The following is an 18,308-nucleotide window of genomic DNA, read 5'->3' on the forward strand; positions in this document are numbered from 1 at the left end:
CCTGCAATGCCGGAGACCCCAGTTCGATTTCTGGCTCAGGAAGATTCCCTGGAGGAGGGCATGGCAACGCACTTGGGTATTCTTGCCTGGAGAATCCCATGGACAGAGGAGCCTAGCGGGCTACAGGCCACGTGGTCACAAAGAGTCAGACACGACTGAGCGACTAAGCACAGCATAACAGCGTGCTCGGTCAGGTCTGTACGACCCTACGAACTGTATAGCCCACTAGGCTTCTCTGTCCATGAAATCTTCCAGGCTAAAATAATGGAGTGGATTGCCATTACCTTCTCAGAGGAATCTTCCCGATTCAGGGATCAAACCCGCATCTCTTGCATCTCCTGCACTGGCAAGTGAATTCTTTACCACTGAGCTACCTGAGAAGCCCCTCCAGCCCAACACTGGCCTTGGACTGCTCCTTGACCATGTCAGGTGCCTGCCTCGGTGCCTTTGAACTTAATGTTTCTTCTGCCTGAAATACTCTTCTTCTGAAGACATCAGAGCTATTTCTTCACTTCTTTCTGGACATCGTCCAAAGTTGTTCTCATGGTAAGGTATTTCTTATCCACTCTAAAATTGCCTCTGTCTACTCCAGACACATATGATTCCCCTTTTTTGTTTTCCTGATTTCACCAATACATAATGCATTCTATTTTGTGCTTATTTATCTTATTATTTGTCTTCTTCATTAGAATTTACCCCTGTGAAAACAGGGGCCACCTCTGTCTTCATCACTTCTGTATCCCTAATGCTATAGTAATACTTAGTGCATAGTATATTATATACTCAATAAATATATACTGAATGAAAGAATGGATGAGGCAAGTCATTTTCCCTTATAGAATTCCTGTGCCTGAGCCAAGACACCATCACAAGTAATTTTTCTCCTTTTAATATTAAAGAAAACAAGTCAAGTTTCTAGTTGAAAAAATATATATCACATTGTGTTCATCTTTGTACTCAGATTAAGAATGCTTAATAGTTATATTTTAGCAATTTCATTTCATCTGAACTGACTCTCTCTACTGACAGGATGAAACTAGAGGGAGGGAAATTAAGTTTCAAAACTCAAAAAGAAGTTTTATCTTGTTTCTAAGTTAAATGCATGTGCAGAAATTGGTTGTTGAGAAGTTTTACTTACATTCCCTGGGTATTTGTGAATGTATTGACCAGACCCTTAGCTCATGGGTCAAAATAATGTCAGAAAAACTCTTCTTAGATCGAAGAACAAGTGATTTTCCTAGCTTTCAAAAAGCACCATGTGAATCTATGTTTCCTTTGTACTTTAGAACAAAGGAAACCAAGTTTTTCAGAATTTGTAAGTGTGCATGGGTTATTTATAAGCATATGAAATTGACTCAAGGTAAGGCATATTTGACAAGTACTCCGACAAAAGAGAGAAAGATTAGAATTTGGACTTATTTATATATGATTAAAAGGAAATCAAAGTAAAGAAAACTAGCTGACAGCTTTTAAATTGGATGCTTTGTTTGAAATGGAAGGGAAAAGCATTGCTAATTAATCTTCAGACTGAAATCATTGTTAAGACCTGCTTTCTTTATCAATCCATATCCCGTTTGTCTTTCTGTGTTTTGGAAGCATTTTCTTCATTTCAGCTTTCCCATGTATTCATTTTCCTGAGCTCTTATAATTTCACCTCTGAGTGACACGCAGTGTCTTGAACATAGAAGGTAAATGAGTGCCTGTGCCCTGGATTAAAGTATCTTGAATTCTTATTGAATTATTTCTCAAAGATATGCCCTTTTTCAATGAGACTGTAAACCCCTCAAAATAAAAGATATCTGGACCTTCTTTCTCCAATCCTTAATACCCAAAACACACTAGTTATTGAAATACCTATTGGATTTGATTATTTAAAAATAGAACCATTTCTACACAGGATATATTTTAGAAATTAAAGAATTATAATTTTTCAGCATTTAAAATGAAGCATTTTACAGAGGTTCAAGAGGGAGGGAACATATGTATACCTGCGGTGATTCATGTTGATGTATGGCAGCAGAAACCAACACAATATTGTAAAGTAATTATCCTTCAATTAAAAATATATTTTTTAAAAAATGAAGCATTTTAGTAAAGCCTCGTCTTGTAAGAGGAGCCAGACAATGTTAATTTATCCAAAGTCAGACAAGGTATTTGTGTTGCTGCTGTTGTTATTGCTGTTTGTAAAATCTTTAATTCCCCAGAGCTTTCACAATAGTGAGTGGGAAATGAGAGTTCAGCTAAGGAAATAACACTCTAACGTCAGGTATTGACTTGCTTATTTTATTTTTAAGGCATCAGTGGGTTATCTCCACTGCATTTATCTCAGGCCAGTAGAAGATTTAGTTTTTGAAAAAGAAAGGAGGAAGGGAGGGGGAAAAAAATCCTCTAGTAGGAAGAAGAAAAAAAAGAAGCAAGATTTAGAAGACTAAATCCAAAGATTCCCTTCTTAGAGTCTAAAGGGAGGATATAAAATAATGATAATAGCCATAATAATAATAAGCAAGTGATTTGTGAAATACTGGGATTTTATTCTATTCTAAGAACCAAGCTCTCTGCCCCTTTGAGGGTCGGTATTCTCCACTCATTCCTTTCCTCCTTGTGCTTAACCACTGTCATCTGTAACACACACCATCTCTCACCGTCGCCCACCTGACATCTCTCGCAGGAATACTAAATTGGTTTAAATCGTGTGGGAGCGTTATAAATACTGTTTGCTGATGAGAATAAATTGGTTCAAATCACACAGGTACTTTCCTAAGTGCTGACTGATGAGGAAGTTTAGATATGCAGTAATTTATAAACAAAAATGAAGAAGGTTACCTGGCAAGAGATGAGAGATAGGAACAATTTTTGTATTTACGAAATGCAAAGGGAAGAGAAATAAACACATCCTAAATTATTCTGCGAGGCCAGTATCACCCTGACTCCAAAACCAGAGACCTCACAAGGAAAGAAAGCTACGAACCAATATTACTTTTGAATACAAATGCAAAAAAGTTTTTACAAAACATTAGCAAACAAAATTCAACAACTTATAAATAGGATTATACCCCATCACTAAGGGTAATCTATCCCATAAATTCAAGCTTAGTTTAATATCTGAAAATCAGTTAATATAACACGCTATCTCAATAGAAAGATCAGAAACAACATGATCATCTCCACAGACATAGTAGAAGGGGTATTTGAGAAACCTCAACACCCTTTTGTGATAAAAGACGCTCAAACAACTAGGACTAGAAGGGTACTTTGTCAACTGGATAAAAAATGTTTGTGAAAGCCAAAAGCTAACATCATATTTTTAAATGAACATTTTTCCTATAAGATTAGGAACAACACAAGGACATCTACCATTTCTACTTAACATTGTACTGGAATTTCTGGCTAGGATGGTAAGGCAAGCAGACGAAGTAAAAGTCATTCATATTGAAAGGAGGAAGCAAAATTATATCTATTTAAAGATAACATGATCTCATTGTAGAAAATCCTAAGGAATCCACCCCAAAATGGTTGGAACTCATAAAAGCGTTTGGCAAGATTGCAGGATCAGTATAAAAAAGGGAATTGTACTTCTGAAAAGTGAAGTGAAAGTGTTAGTTGCTCAGTTATGTCTGACTCTTTGCAACCCCATGGACTACAGCCCACCAGGCTCCTCAGTCCATGGAATTCTCCAGGCAAGAATACTGGAGAGGGTAGCCATTCCCTTCTCCAGGGAATATTCTTGACTCAGAGATCAAACCTCAGTTTCCTGCATTGCAGGTGGATTCTTTACTGTCTGAGCCACCAGGTACTAGCAATGAACAATCCAAAAGTGAAATTAAGAAAACAGTTCCATTTAAAATAGCATTATAAAGAATAAATTTCTAAGCAATAAAATTTACCAAAAGCAACACAAAATTGCACTCTGAAAATTATAAAACACTATTAAAAAAAAAACTTTAAGAGACCTAAGTAAATGGAAAGACATTCCATGTTCATAGACTAGAAGACTTACCATTAATCCACAGTAATGAGGACTGGTGGTACTGGCAGAAGCATAGACATATAGATCAGTGGAGCAGAACTGAGAATCCAGAAATACATTCTTCCATTTATAATCAATTTTTTGACACAGATGCCTAGATAATCCAATGGGGGAAAAGTGATGTTTTCAGCCAATGATACTGGGACTGTTAGATATCCATATGAGAAAGAATAAAGTTGGACTTCTTCACACTATAAGTAAAATTCAACTCAGAATGGATCATAGACCTAGATGAAAGATCTAAAACAATAAATCTCTTAGAAGAAAATGTAGGAATAGAAAATGTAGGCAAGATCTTCATGACCTTGGTTAAGCAAAATCTTCTCAGATATGACACTAAAAGCAAAAGCAACAAAAGATGGATAATTGGGGCTTTCTCAAAATTAAAAACTTCTGTACTTCAAAAGATAGCATCAAGAAAGTGAAAAGACAACTCACAGAATAGGAACTGGGAGAAGCCCAGATTTGTGGCATATGCAATACTTTATAGCCATGCTCTGAAGGGAAGAGCCTCTTCTTGACCCAGATCTATTAATACTTGGATGTTCTGCTTTAGTCTTTTACTTCTTGTCTCTTATAAGAGCAAATACTCTTCCACAAATAGATACCTTCACACTTAAGCCCTTCACTGGATTCTTCTCCAGGGAGAAATTGACCTGTCTTCCTATTTCTAGAGAAATAGGGAGATTCTGACATCCAGTGGCCCTACCACCAATAGCGACCTAAAAAGCAAACTTATTTCTCTTCTTCCTCTTTCTTCCCTTCTGTCCTTCCTTCTTCTGTTCTCATTCCCACTTATTTCTGCACAGTGACATAGAGTTCTTCCTCTTGCAAGAGATGCATGTCTTTCTGGAGTGACTTTGCCTTTACTAGAAGGATGTCTACATCAGGTTGGGAGGTGCTTTGCCATGCTCAGTTATGTCCGAATCTTTACAGGCCTCCTGGACGATATCCCACCAGGCTCCTCTGTCCATGGGATTTTCCAGACAAGCATACTGGAGTAGGTTGCCATTCCTTTCTCTAGATTGGGATATCCTCCCAATGAGTTTTACCATAAGCAGACTTCTCCACTGCTGTTTAGCTCAGGTCTTTGTGTTTAGTCTGTTTCCAAGACCCCTTGAAAAGATCTGTGGGTGGTAGCATGCACTCATTAAGCTGACCCTGAATCTCCAGCACTACTGATGAGACCTTCTTTCACTGACCCTATATTTCTATGCTTCTTCATGAGGCAGATTCCTTAGACACTACATATAATTTATAGTTTTGTCTAACTACTGCAGAGAGGATAAAACGGAGAACAGAGTCAGGTCAAATAGTGGGAATGGTACTCCTTAAGCAGACATTTAAATATTAATATTAGCATAAAAGATTCTGGAAGTGCCCTAGAATTTTAGTTATAGGGTTGTGATAGTTAAAATGCAGTTCCAAAATATAAAATGTGGGACTTCCCTGGAAGTCTAGTGGTTAAGTCTCCACCTTCCCGTGCAGGGGGGTGTGGGTTTGATCCCTGGTTGGCAAGCTAAGGTACCATATGCTTCACAGCCAAAAATCCAAAACATAAAACAGAAGCAATATTGTAACAAATTCAATAAAGACTTTCTAAATGGTACACATAAAAAAATGTTTTAAAAAATCAAAATGCTGTTTTGGAAGGATTCGATAATAATGAGTAGAAAACTGCAGCTTTGATGTGATATGTCTATGATGTGGCTTCTATATATGCAGCACCAGGCTCTGTGGTTTTTCACTGATCATCTCATAGACAGAGTGTGGAAATCGGTCATCCAACCGATCAACTGTCCTCCTCTCGGGGTTCTATGCAGTGGAGACTATATACCCAAGGAGCTAAAGGAGAATCAACTTTTGATCCTTATAAACGAAGGCACACTATTTTCTAAAGTCCCTGGTAAAGCTGGAATGGTGATCTTATATGGGGCCAGAATCAATGCAGTGATCCCTACTTATGAATCTTGAATCTAGATATTTTCCCCGCCTACCTGTAGGAAAATTAGGTCTTGAAGACATCCCTCCCTAAGATTTCCTTAACAGTCAACTGCTTGGGAGACTGTGGTTTGCCTCACAAATCCAGTTGCTGTCAGAAAAGAGACCAAGGTTAAGAGATGAATAAACTGCCTTCCTTTCGAAGGGCAGTGCCAGGAGCTGTGCCTTCTCAGGATGAAGAAGCTGAGGGCAAGCCCTGACCCTTCTTCTTCATCTGTTATATAAGTAGCGCAGGAAAAAGAAATGGGGTTCTTGTTTATTGTTTTAGAGGAATAGTGGCCAATCCAGTGATAAATTGTTACAAGTGTTATCAGGCTCTCACCATCAGATCAGCTATTGCTAGTGCTTAGAAGAGTGTGTTCAAAGAGAAAAAGGAAAAAATGGGAGTGTCCTCTCCAGCACTACCTAAATGAGAGTAGAATTGAAGTCTCCTCTTCACGGAAAAGAGAAGTAGGGGTAAGTATTCCCTTTCCAATGTGCCAGAGCACCAGAAATCTTGGAAGCCCAGAGGCACACATGCATTAATCAATTTTACAATAAATATTTACTAAGTGCCAAGTACTGCTTTAGGAAAGGGACATATAAAGATCAAAGTAAGATACAAATACTGCCCTCAAGATCATGGTCTACTCTCTTTAGGGTGAGATGGGCTTCCCTGGTGGCTTAGACAGTGAAGAATCTACCTGCAATGCAGGAGATATGGGTTTGATCCTTGGGTTGGGGAAGATTCCCTGGAGAAGGGAATGGCAACCCACTCCAGTACTCTTGCCTAGAGAATCCCATGAATGGAGGAGCCTGGTGGGCTACAGTCCTCGGGGTCACAAAATCTCAAGAGACGACTAAGCATACACACACTGAAGACTTGAGTTCTGGTTCTGAGTACCAAAAGAACTCTGTAAATTTTACATGCCTCTGCTTCTTCTGAATCTCCATTTCCTAATCATTTAACGAAAGGGGAAAATGATCTGTTCATGAGACTCACATGCAGTGATGTGTCTCAGGACCCCTTTTGTGTACGTCTCCTCCTTTGTGGGTTCCTCCTTTGCAGGAACACACACATTACCAACACAGGTCCATTTTAGGAAAGGATATGAATGAGTTATTCATCCAAAGGAGTGAAGAACCATGTTTACATGGTGGATCTTCCCAGGCATATTTCCATTTTCATGGAAGACTAACTGCTTAAGTTGAACCATGATTTGCATGCTGTAGGAGCTTAATTAATATCTGCTGATTAGTTGATGGGTTTCCTTGAGAGACATCTGTTTTATTAAAGATTCCCATACCAGTTAATCTAGTCTACCCCTTGAGAAATCTCAGAAAGTGTCAAAAAAATAATTCGTTTTAGAAGTTACTGACATTATTTCATCAGCTCTTTACTTAACATTTCTGGGTCCTAAATTGTTCTCAGTTAATTAGAGGTGAAAAATGTTCTGGAAAGAGTAATGTGAACCTGCTTTGGGGTTTTGTTGTTGTTGTTGTAATTGCTGAAATACTCCTGGGTTTTCTTATGTCTCTAAGGATTAGAACTTTCAGATGGTCACATAGGCTAACTCATCCTTCCAAGGTCCAGTTAGTTGTTTCAGAGCCATAGTTTTCTGAGAAGTTTTCATTTGACTCTTTCTTTTCATTGTTTCTTGATTACTCTTTGCCTAATAGAAATGGGCAGGATAAAATCCCTGAGGATTCTCAGGACAGAAAGGAATAAGATTTATCCCATGACAGCAATAAGGGTTTCGTGCAGCTTTCACTCCTTGAGGCTATGTTTGGTGGCCTGGTGTGTTATCCTGATTAACTGTCATCTCTTTTGATGACTTCAAGAAAGAAACACAGCCGTGGGTTTACTACACTGTGAGCATTTAGCTAAGACCCCAAATGAATGTTCAACTGTAAATAAAAAGTGATGGCTACTACTTACTGAGTTTTTAATATGTGCCAAGGACTCAGGTAAACACTTGATGTGGATGATCTTGTTTATTATTCTGAGCAACACACTGTCAGGCTGTTGTTCAGTCACTAAGGCATGTCCAGCTCCTTGCCACCCCATGGACTGCAGCACGCCCCTGGGAGTTTGCTCAGATTCATGTCCCTTGAGTCTGTGATGCTATCTAACCATCTCATCCTCTGCTGCCCTCTTCTTTTGCCTGCAGTCTTTCCCAGCATCGGGGTCTTTCCCAATCTGCACACGAGCAAATTGACACGGAGAGGTTGCTGCTGAAGGTGTGGGGGTAGGAAGCGATGCAGCTGGGGTGTGAGCTGGGGCGTGAACACAAGAGCCGCACTCAGGGCCCCCATTCTAGTCTGCTATCTGCCCAACCACTGTCCTCTATCCCTGCCTAACCACAGTCCTCTATCCCTGCCTAACCACTGTCCTCTATCCCTTCCTTGGGGAATTAACATCTAACTTAGTTTCTGAGATGACTCCCTTGGTTAATTTATGCTGTGATAAAGCTAAGTTCAGCTGTAGATCACTGAAAGGGGACATATTACAGGGAAAGACAGTGAGAAGAGGACCTTTTCTGAAAAGAAAGCCTGTACTCATCAGGGATATATTCAGATGACACCAGTTCTGTCACTTAGAGAGGACCCTCTAAGAAATGGTCTCCTCGCTTGGTGCCCCCGCTGGGGCTGCTGGAACTGAGCTGGCTGCCCTGAAAGCCTGCTATTCACTTTCTGGAAGTGAGTCTGGTTTGTTTGGTGAGCTGCAGAATGAATCAGATTCGTGGCTGAAAATCTCCCTTTTAGCTTCTTGCCTGCAGGATGAGTGATTCTATCAGCGTAGCCTGGATAAGAGCATTCATGTAAGGAATGCCACAATTAGTTGAATCCAGTTAACCAAAAGCCTCTATCTGTTCATCAACACTTTTCTGTAAAGAACTTCTAAGGACAGGGAAGGCAAATTTCAAAACAGTCATCATAGAAGAAAACGTTTAAGCTTTTCTCTAGGCCTGGTATACATGCAGTGCAAGCTCCCACATTTCTGCAACTTTGTAATATTGTTCAATACTGGCTGTCATTCATGGGCACACTAATTGTGTACCAGATATTTGTATAAAAGGATTCAGGTGTCTGGGTCTCCTTTAACACAGCAATTCTTTGAAGCAGGTATTAGTTGTTTTTTTTTCCATTTTACAGATTGGCAATCTAACCAAATGATGGAGTTCATTATTTGCCGAGGTCACACATCTAATAGATGGTAGTCAGAAAGCTTGGGATTCCCAGGTGGCTCAGTGATAATGAATTTATCTGCCAATGCAGGAGACGTGGGAGATGCAGGTTTGATCCCTGGGTTAGGAAGATTCCCCTGGAGGAGGGCATGGAAACCCACTCCAGTATTATTGAAAGGAAAATCCTGTGGACAGAGGAGCTGGGTGGCCTACAGTCCGTGGGGTTGCAAAGAGTTAGACACAGTTGAGCAACTGAACATACATGCACAGTGAGCAAGCTTAAACCCACAAAACTCAGTTTTTCAAGCAGTATGCCAAATTACCTTCCTTTTATTGATGCATAAAGATGATGAGCCTGAAGTATCTTATTCAGTAAATAATAAAAACTAACATTTATTGAGTGCTTCCTGGGTTCCATGCCTGCTCTAAGTGTATTACAACTCTTACCTCATTTAATCTTCATGTTAATCCATTAAAATAGGTACCTTTTTAATCCCTATTTTACAAACTAGGAAAGTGAAATACACAGAAGTTAAACTAATTCGCCCCAAACCACACATCACAGTGATGGAGCCAGAACTAGATGCAAAATATGTTGCCCCAGAGTATGTCCTTTTAATTGTTACATATAATGCCTTTTTCCCTTGTTTTAAGAACTGGTTGCAGAAGAGGAACACAAGTCTAATGCATTTTAGAAAGATCTCCAATAAAGTTAATCAACCAATAAAAACGGAATCAAAAAGGAAGTTCTGGTTGATTAATTTAATGGCGGTTCAAATAATCAGATGATCCAATTCCTGAGCTTCTCGTTTAATTGAGTTTCCACTGATTTCAGGCCATTCTGTGCAGAGAGAATTCTCATTCATGGGATGTTAAATTTATCTTCATTGGTAAGAAAGGCAGCAAAACCTTGAAGGATGCTCCCAGAAAACTCTCCCTTTGAAGCATTATGCTTTTATCAAGGATTTGTGCTACAACTTTGAAGATTTTCTTTTGAGTGATATTCATAAGAAACCACAACTGTGCATAATTTAAATTTGCTAAGTAAGAGTCCTTCCATTTCAAACTTGTTTCTTAATGATTGAAGCAGACATTTTAAAAGCATTCTCCAGCTCTTGGTGTTATAGAAATCCTCAGTCATCATCACTTCTCCTCTTTGTAAGATAGAAGTTCCCCCAAGCTTGTAATTAATGAACCATTAAACTCAGGCATACGGATATGATATCGTTTTCAAATGGGACAAATGGGAGTGATTAAACTTCAAAGTGATGACATTTTACCGTATCTTCCTAATGGGAGGCACTCAAGCAATGTCCTTCAAATGAATGAACTAATTTTTCTAACTAATTTTTGTTCTTTGAATGTCTTTAGCTCCGTAAATACTTAGAGTATCTTTATTTTCTTTTCTACAAGTTCTTATTATTTTTTTTCTTTTCTATAATCTCTTACTCTAGGTCTTTATTTTTTAAGTACATGCTTATGTTTAGTTTGTGTGTGTGTGTGCTCAGTCATTTCGGTCGTGTCCAACTCTTTGTGACCCTATGGATGGTAGCCCTGCAGGCTCCTCTGACCATGGGTTCTCCAGGCAAGAATACTAGAGTGGTTTGCCATGCCTTCCTCCAGGGGATCTTCCCAACCCAGGGATCACTCTTGACAATTGTAAGGTTTTTAGTCCCACCAGTCATTCTCCCATCCATTGGTCTTCTCTGCTTAAAGCAATGACTTTTTGTCCTCGTGACTCCTCCTCCCTTCTCCTGTTTTAACATCCATGTTATCTTCCTTTCTCAGCATCTGTCCACTACCCACATGCCCAACTGGCTTTCTCTTTTTAGTGAGAGTACAACGAAAATATGACTGCCACCAGAAAACCATCCCTTTGCCTAGTGACATGGTTTGAAACTTCGGATCCTCCAGGGATTAACTCTGATCCAGTGCTCCTGTTCCAACTCTTACACCTCTAACCCCTACACTCAAAGAATTCAATGAATAAAGTCACCAGTAATAAAAATTTTAATTAACTCATTTTCCAAAACTACTTATTTAGTATAAAATATCAATGTCCTCCAGCCAAAGACCATCTGGAATACTAAGATAATTGAACAAATTTGGGTTTATTGCCTCTCTGCAGTCAGGAAGAACACACACCACTGGGGACTATGAAGCATTTTGGGAAGAAGATTTTAGAATGGATAGCTATGATTTTTTAAAAGTGTTAGGTGATTTGGAAGAGGGTTGAAGGCAGCATGGTTAAGTTACTGTCAGGAAGAGAGGGTAAATATGTCATCAGTGGTCTTTAACAATTCTTATACCTAAAAGGCAAGAAGTCCAGACCAAGATTAAAGTGTGATTGATAAGGAGGCAGAAATCAGGACTTGCCGTGTGGTCCAGTGGTTAAGAATCCACCTGCCAACGCTGGGGACACAGGTCCCCTCCCTGATCTGAAAGAATTCCGGATGCTGAGAGGCAGCTGAGCCCTCACACTGCAAGTACTGCGTCCAGGCACCTGGAGCCCGTGCTCGGCCACTGCGAGGGGGAAGCTTGCGCACTGCAACTAGAGAGCAGCCCCCACTGGCCGCAACTAGAGAGAGCCCGTGTGCAGCAACAAAGACCCAGTGCAGCCAAAAATAAATAAATACAATTTTTTTAAAAAAGAAGTAGCAGCAATCAACCCTACCAGGCTTGATGAAAGGATGTTTGGTCTGTTTTGTTTTGGACAATGTTTGCATTTTGTCTGTGCTCAATCACAATTAGAGTGGTCTTATTTTGTTTCAGTCTGTCCCCAGTCACAAAGTGATCCTGTCTGATGCTTTTTTTTTTTTTTTTGCCAGACCATCTGTGGGCAACAGGACAACACTAAATCTAGCTGTGAGGGCCAGACCAGTTCCAGGCAACAGCAAGACCTACTTGACAGCATTCGGCTACCGGGGTTGCTTTTCCCTTTTTCAAAAATATATTCCTTTTGTAAAACTGGAAGACATGGGAAACACTGGGAAGAAAATGAAAAGCTTCCTGGGAGTTATTTTCTCCCAGAATGGGAATACCAGAGTGAGGGAGAGACGGAGAAAGCAAGCCGTGCTGGCTCTGCAGTGGAATTCAGCTCTTGGCAGCGCTGAGTTCCTGCAGCAAGGAAATCTGAAAAGATAAACTCAGAGTTGCCCTCAAAAGCCAACTCAGCTCTGATGGGAAAGAGAGTAGGAACCAGGTTGCATTGAGAAGCTGGCGTGCGTGTGTGCTAAGTCGATTCAGTTGCATCTGATTCTTTGCAACCCTATGGACTGTAGATCCCCAAGCTCCTCTGTCCAGGCGATTCTCCAGACGAGAATACTGGGGGTGGGGGGCGGTGGGGGTTGCCATTCCCTCCTCCATCAGAAGCTGGCATTCCAAGTCAAATGTCACATAGCTTAGAAGAATCACATAGCTTAGAAGCCCAATAAAAAATCAAAATGAAAGCAGGGCACTCAAAGACTGTGCTCTGGGACAATCCAGAGGGATGGGTGGAGAGGCAGTGGGAGTGGGGTTCAGCATGGGGGGACACATGTGTACCCGTGGCTGATTCATTTCGATGTATGGCAGAAACCACCACCACATTATAAAGTAATTATTCTCCAATCAAAATAAATTAATTAATTTTTTAAAAATCAAAATACTTTTCCACCAGAGCTTAATGGTGATTTCCACAAACACAACTGCTGAACACATAGTTAACCAAAGCAGAAATAACTGCCCAGGGAAAGTAGAAAGCTTTCTCTGGAGTGAGTCATTGAGGCATATTATTTTTAACCTTTATTTCTTAAAAATTTTTTATGTTATTACAACAGGAGATGTCAAACTCTCATGACCTGCTGAGGGCTTACCATGTTCAAGTGAAAGGGTTAGACCCACCAGTTCATCTTCAGAACAGAATTAAGAAGAATCCGAAGTCCACCAAAAAGCGTATTAGAGCCATAAATATATCAAAGAAAACCCCAGTAATTGGGCCAGTTACAATTAGTTCCAATTGGATTTTATCCTTGTTAAAACTGTTTTCTTTGAAATTCTTGATTTTGGAGAGATTGAGTTTGGGATTAAAATGGCAACTGTAAAATTTGTATTAGATTTACAGAAGAAAATCATTACTTTAAAAGAAGTCACTTGCAGCCTAGCCATGAACCAAAGAGAATTTCCTGTAGCCCTGTCAGGCCATAGTGTAGAGGTTTACAGACCGGAAGTGCAAGAGTTTAGAGAAATATTGTAAAATGTGTGTTGGAATCAGTTTTCGGAGAAGATCCATCTCACGTTTATTTGTTATAGAGTGATTGCCTGAGGTTCAGATGGGATTATAATCAGTCCTGAATATTGTTCACCTCACCTAGGACTGAAATGAGTTGTGTTTGGTGGCAAAAATCTTTTTTTTTAATTTTAATCTGTTAAAATATTTCCTCTGGCTGACCTGCTCTGCCATGACTAAGGATAAGAATCTACATACTCTTTATTTTCTCATTTCTCAATTGTGAGTAGCAGAATTTATTAAATTATTGTTCAATATGATATGTTAGCAAGTATCCAGCTAAGATTTCCTGGTTATTGCACAATGCTTCCATTTTCCTTCATTTAGAAAGAGGTCTCCCCAACAACATCCCTGAAGAATGTTAGATATTCAACACACACATACACATGCAAATATTTTATTTGTATTCATTTCCGTCCTTGCATTGTTCTCTCAGTTCCAATTCTGTTCAAATCGTTCCTCCTCCTAAGAGTTCTCTCTCTTCTTTCATGAAACTTTATCAAAATAAATGTCAGCTATCTAATAATGACCCAGGTGAGACAGATACTTGTTATATTATTCTAATATAGTTTGCAAATGTATATTATTATAATATAGTGGGAGGAAATTATGATCAAAATTTGGCAGTCTTCTTTTGAAACATTAAATAAACTGTGCAATTTGGGCAATAGATTATCTCTGCCAAAAGAAAAAAATTCATTTATAAATGTTAAAAACACAACTACCTTCCCTTAATTTACAAGTGTTGTGCCTTTATTCTTGTTATATCATCAGTCTAGACCATCATTGACATCATCCTCTGCTTACTAACACCTTTAGGAGCTTTCCCTGATCTCTCAGAGAGAATCAGCTGTATTTTCACAGTACACAGCAAACATCTCTACTTAACAAGAGTGCAAGCCTTCCTTTCATATTATGCAAGTTAGCCACTTGCATATTAGCTGCTTTCACCGCTCAAGAACATGAACACTCTTGTTCATAAGACAAACTGAGGCCTTAACTGAGGATTAAGGGTTTTGGTGGGAATGAGACAAAAGCAAAGAACTGTTAGGACTGGGGTACCAGGGAGCAATATAATGGAATTAGTTCACATCGTTGTTCAGTGGGGCAAGTCACACTTGTGTGTATTTCATGCATCATCATCTCAGATGGTCTTTTGAGTAGATACCAGTATTTTCAGTTTCAGGTAAGTTGTTTGAACTGAAATAGGACTCTCAGAATACGGGTGAAAATATAGTGAATATGACCCTTTTTAAAAGGTTCGGTGACAGTTAGGGCTTCTTTCAGATGAGCAGATGTTCAAAAAATGGCTCTAGCCTCAGAATGAAAACCAGTTAAGAAACAAAGTTAGAAAACAGGATCCTTGTTGTTAAAAGGCCAACTGGACAGAGCAACAACATAATTCCAAACCCTAATTTCTCCTTGTAGGAGCCAACCTTCTGTGAAATCATTAGCAGTTTTTTGTCTGGATAGATGGAAAAGTGGGTAGGTGGATAGATGGATAAGTTAGACAGACAGATAAGGTTAGGTTAATATGTAGCTAAAATAAATGCACTAAATTTTCAGCAGCAGTTATCTGTGTTTTGGGACTTTGAGGGGTTTTATTTCCATCATTTTCTTTCCATTTTCCCCAATTTTTTATGGAAATGTGTCTTATTTTTATAATCAGAAAAGGTGATTAAAACATATGTGTCTATGTAATATCGCTTCTTCATTTTGACTAAACCAATAATTCTCAGCCCGGGGCAATTTTGTCCCCCAAATAGCCTTTGGTGACGTCTAGAGACATGTTTGATTGTCACAACTGAAGAGTGAGCTATTGGCATCTAGTGAGTAGAGGTCAGGGATGTTTCTAGACATCCTACAACATACACAATGGTTTCTAAAATTCAAATGTTTTAAAAAATATAACCTCTGCCTCAGAATTAACCAAGTAAAAATAACTTCTGGACTGATGAATATTGGAAAAGATTGTGTTTCTTGTTTAAGTTTTATATAATTGACTAGCAAGATCCTCGTGTCTTAACAAATTCTAATAAATATATATTGGGTTGAGTTGAATTTAAAGTGTATAGTTCTTTTGAACACAATTAATATAGGTACAAAGATATAGTGTAAATTTTTGAATTAATAATTAAGAAGTATATTTTTCTAGACCCATCTTGAATCAAGAATTAACGTTGATTTATTCAGTAGGAGGTTAGTGGGCATCTATCACTTTGTCAGATGTTCTGTGGAGTATAAAAGTAACATAAAAAGCATTCCCTGACCTTGAGGAATTTGCAATCTAACCAAAAAGATAGAACATGTCCTGAGAAAGTCATTTTGTTCCAGAGGAAAACAACACATGTTTGTGTGCCAAAATGAGTAGTAAATTAGTGCAATAGGAGTTTAAGAAACAGAAAAAAAGTCAGTATGTCTGGAATTGTCAAAAATGGCTATAAGGCAAAGAAGAGAATTGGACTAACAGACTGATGGGTAGAATTTCAACATAAGCAGCAATCAGGGGAAGGTATTGAAACGCAGAGAAAATAGCATGAACAAAACTTAGAAAGACTGATCATAAGCAGGTTGATAAGGAGTGAGAGAACTACCTGGCTGAGCAGGTATTAGATTCAAACTAATTCAAAGCAGTTCGGATTTAATTATGGGGAAACCTATTTAATTATGGTGAAAATCAAATGGGTATTATTAGTAATACTCTACAGAGTGAAGTAAGAAAGAGAAAAACAAATATCATATATGAATGTATATATGTGGGATCTAGAAAAATGGTATAGATGATCTTATTTGCAAAGCAGAAATAGGGTCACAAACGTAGAACAAATATATGGTTAGCGAGAGGGAAAGCAGGTGGTGGGAGGAATTGGGAGATGGGGATTGACATATATACTCTATGAATACTATGTATAAAATAGACAACTAATGAGAACATACTGTATAGTGCAGAGAACTTTACTTAATGCACTGTGCTGACTTGTATGGGAAGAAAGTCCAAAAGTGAGGAAATATATGTATATGTATGGCTGATTCATTTTGCTGTATAGTAGAAATTAATGGCTTAAATGGTAAAGAGTCCGCCTGCAGTGCAAGATACCTGGGTTCAGCCCCTGGGTCGGGAAGATCCCCTGGAGAAGGAAATGGCAACCCACTCCAGTATTCTTACCTGGGAAATCCCATGGAGGGAGGAGCCTGGCAGGTTGGGGTCACAAAAGAGTCAGACATGACTTAGTGACTAAACAACAACAATACAACATTGTAAAGCAACTATACTCCACTGAAAATTAAGAAAAAATGAAAACCCTGTAAAATATCTAAACCTGTGAGTGGGATAAACATGCCATCCCCAAAGCTGTGTTTTCAATTTTCATCACAGAGTGATTATTTGACCTCAAAGGACTTAGCTTCATCTTCCCACATGTACAGACCTTTCTACTATATAAAGCAACAACCTGGCCTACATAATGTACCTAATATTCCATAAAAGTGGCCAAAAGCAGAGACAAGCCAGATTTAGCCATAGCCTTAGGTAGCATTTTCCCCACTGTGACTACAAAGATAGCAGGAGTCCCCATTTCAGAAGAGAAGTCCTCTAATTAAAGAATGATTTTAATTACTTTAACTAATATCCTAATATTATGTTTTTGTCAAGAGAATCAGAGAACAAGTATTCCATTTGGTTAAGGAGTCTTACAGAAGATAGAAATGAATAATTAATGTTGTTCAGAATTGTTAAACTTAATTCAGTACACATGGATGTAGAGCTAGTAATTAGTTTCAAGAAAAAATAGATCATTGGCTCAAAAAAAAAAAGCAAAAACTTGCCTTATACTTAAATGTACTCTTCAGAACCCTTTCTAATCATTAGAATAAACTTATCTTTCCTGACTGGAGACCCAGAAGAAATAACATTGGAGAATGAATCAGCTTTATACTGTGGACAAGAAGAGCTCCAATGCAATAACAATTGATAATTAATGAAAAAGAATTCCCAAGAAGAATGAACCAATGTGTCTTTAAAATAAAAAATTAACATTTATACCATTAAACCTATAGATACTGTAGTCAAATTAACTATAAAATGAGAATTCTTAGATACCCATAAAAGAGGTTTTGGTAAACGTGAACTTACCTATAAAATTTGTTGGCTGGGAAAATGTTTAGCTGCATATAATAACCTCAATTACAGTGGCTTAACCAAACAGAGATTTTGTTTTCTTTAAAGAGAATTCAAGAGGAAAGTAGGCCTTGGTTCTTATTGATGGCATCATGATGCCATTTAGAACAAAGGTCCTTCTGATTTTCTAATAAGTGTCCTTAGATGACTTCCAATTGCATTGCATTGCCCAGAAGTGCATCATGTGAACCACCCCTAGCTGAAAGGTAGGCTGAGAAATATAGGTTTTAATTGTGTGCATTGCAGCCCCAAATAAAACTTAAAAAGAAGTAGAAGCATTATAGAGACCAATTAGCAAACTCTTTTCAAAACACAAAATCAGTGATTATGCTAAGACCCTAACCATTACAATAGGTTTGTTAAAGCACTGCTAAGTGAATTGGGTAACACATAGCTCCAACATCCAGGTACCACACAAGTCTATTTTCTAGGATTGCTTAAAGTAGGTCATTTTGTGCCTTTAAACTACATTTTTTGTCTAATGAATTTCTTGGAGAACAGCCCAAGCACAGCTTGTATCCATTCATAGAGAATGTGTGTAGTGTTGATGATCCTACAAGAGCAAGAGTGATCCATGAAGATTTCCAGTCAGTCAGAAAGGTTCCAGTTGTTATTCCTGGGTGATAACTGACAGAGCTAATCCAGAGAAGTGAAAAAAAGGGGTAATTG

General features: G+C 38.6%; 1 protein-coding gene across 2 annotated transcripts in view; it reads left to right on the forward strand.

Annotated features, from left to right (window-relative positions):
* PTCHD4 (patched domain containing 4) overlaps nt 1-18,308 on the forward strand; it is a 199,164-nt gene that overhangs the window by 170,884 nt on the left and 9,972 nt on the right. The gene's annotated exons all lie outside the window — the stretch shown is intronic.

The sequence above is a fragment of the Odocoileus virginianus genome, chromosome 27 (assembly GCF_023699985.2).
Source record: "Odocoileus virginianus isolate 20LAN1187 ecotype Illinois chromosome 27, Ovbor_1.2, whole genome shotgun sequence".
NCBI classification, from domain to species: domain Eukaryota; kingdom Metazoa; phylum Chordata; class Mammalia; order Artiodactyla; family Cervidae; genus Odocoileus; species Odocoileus virginianus.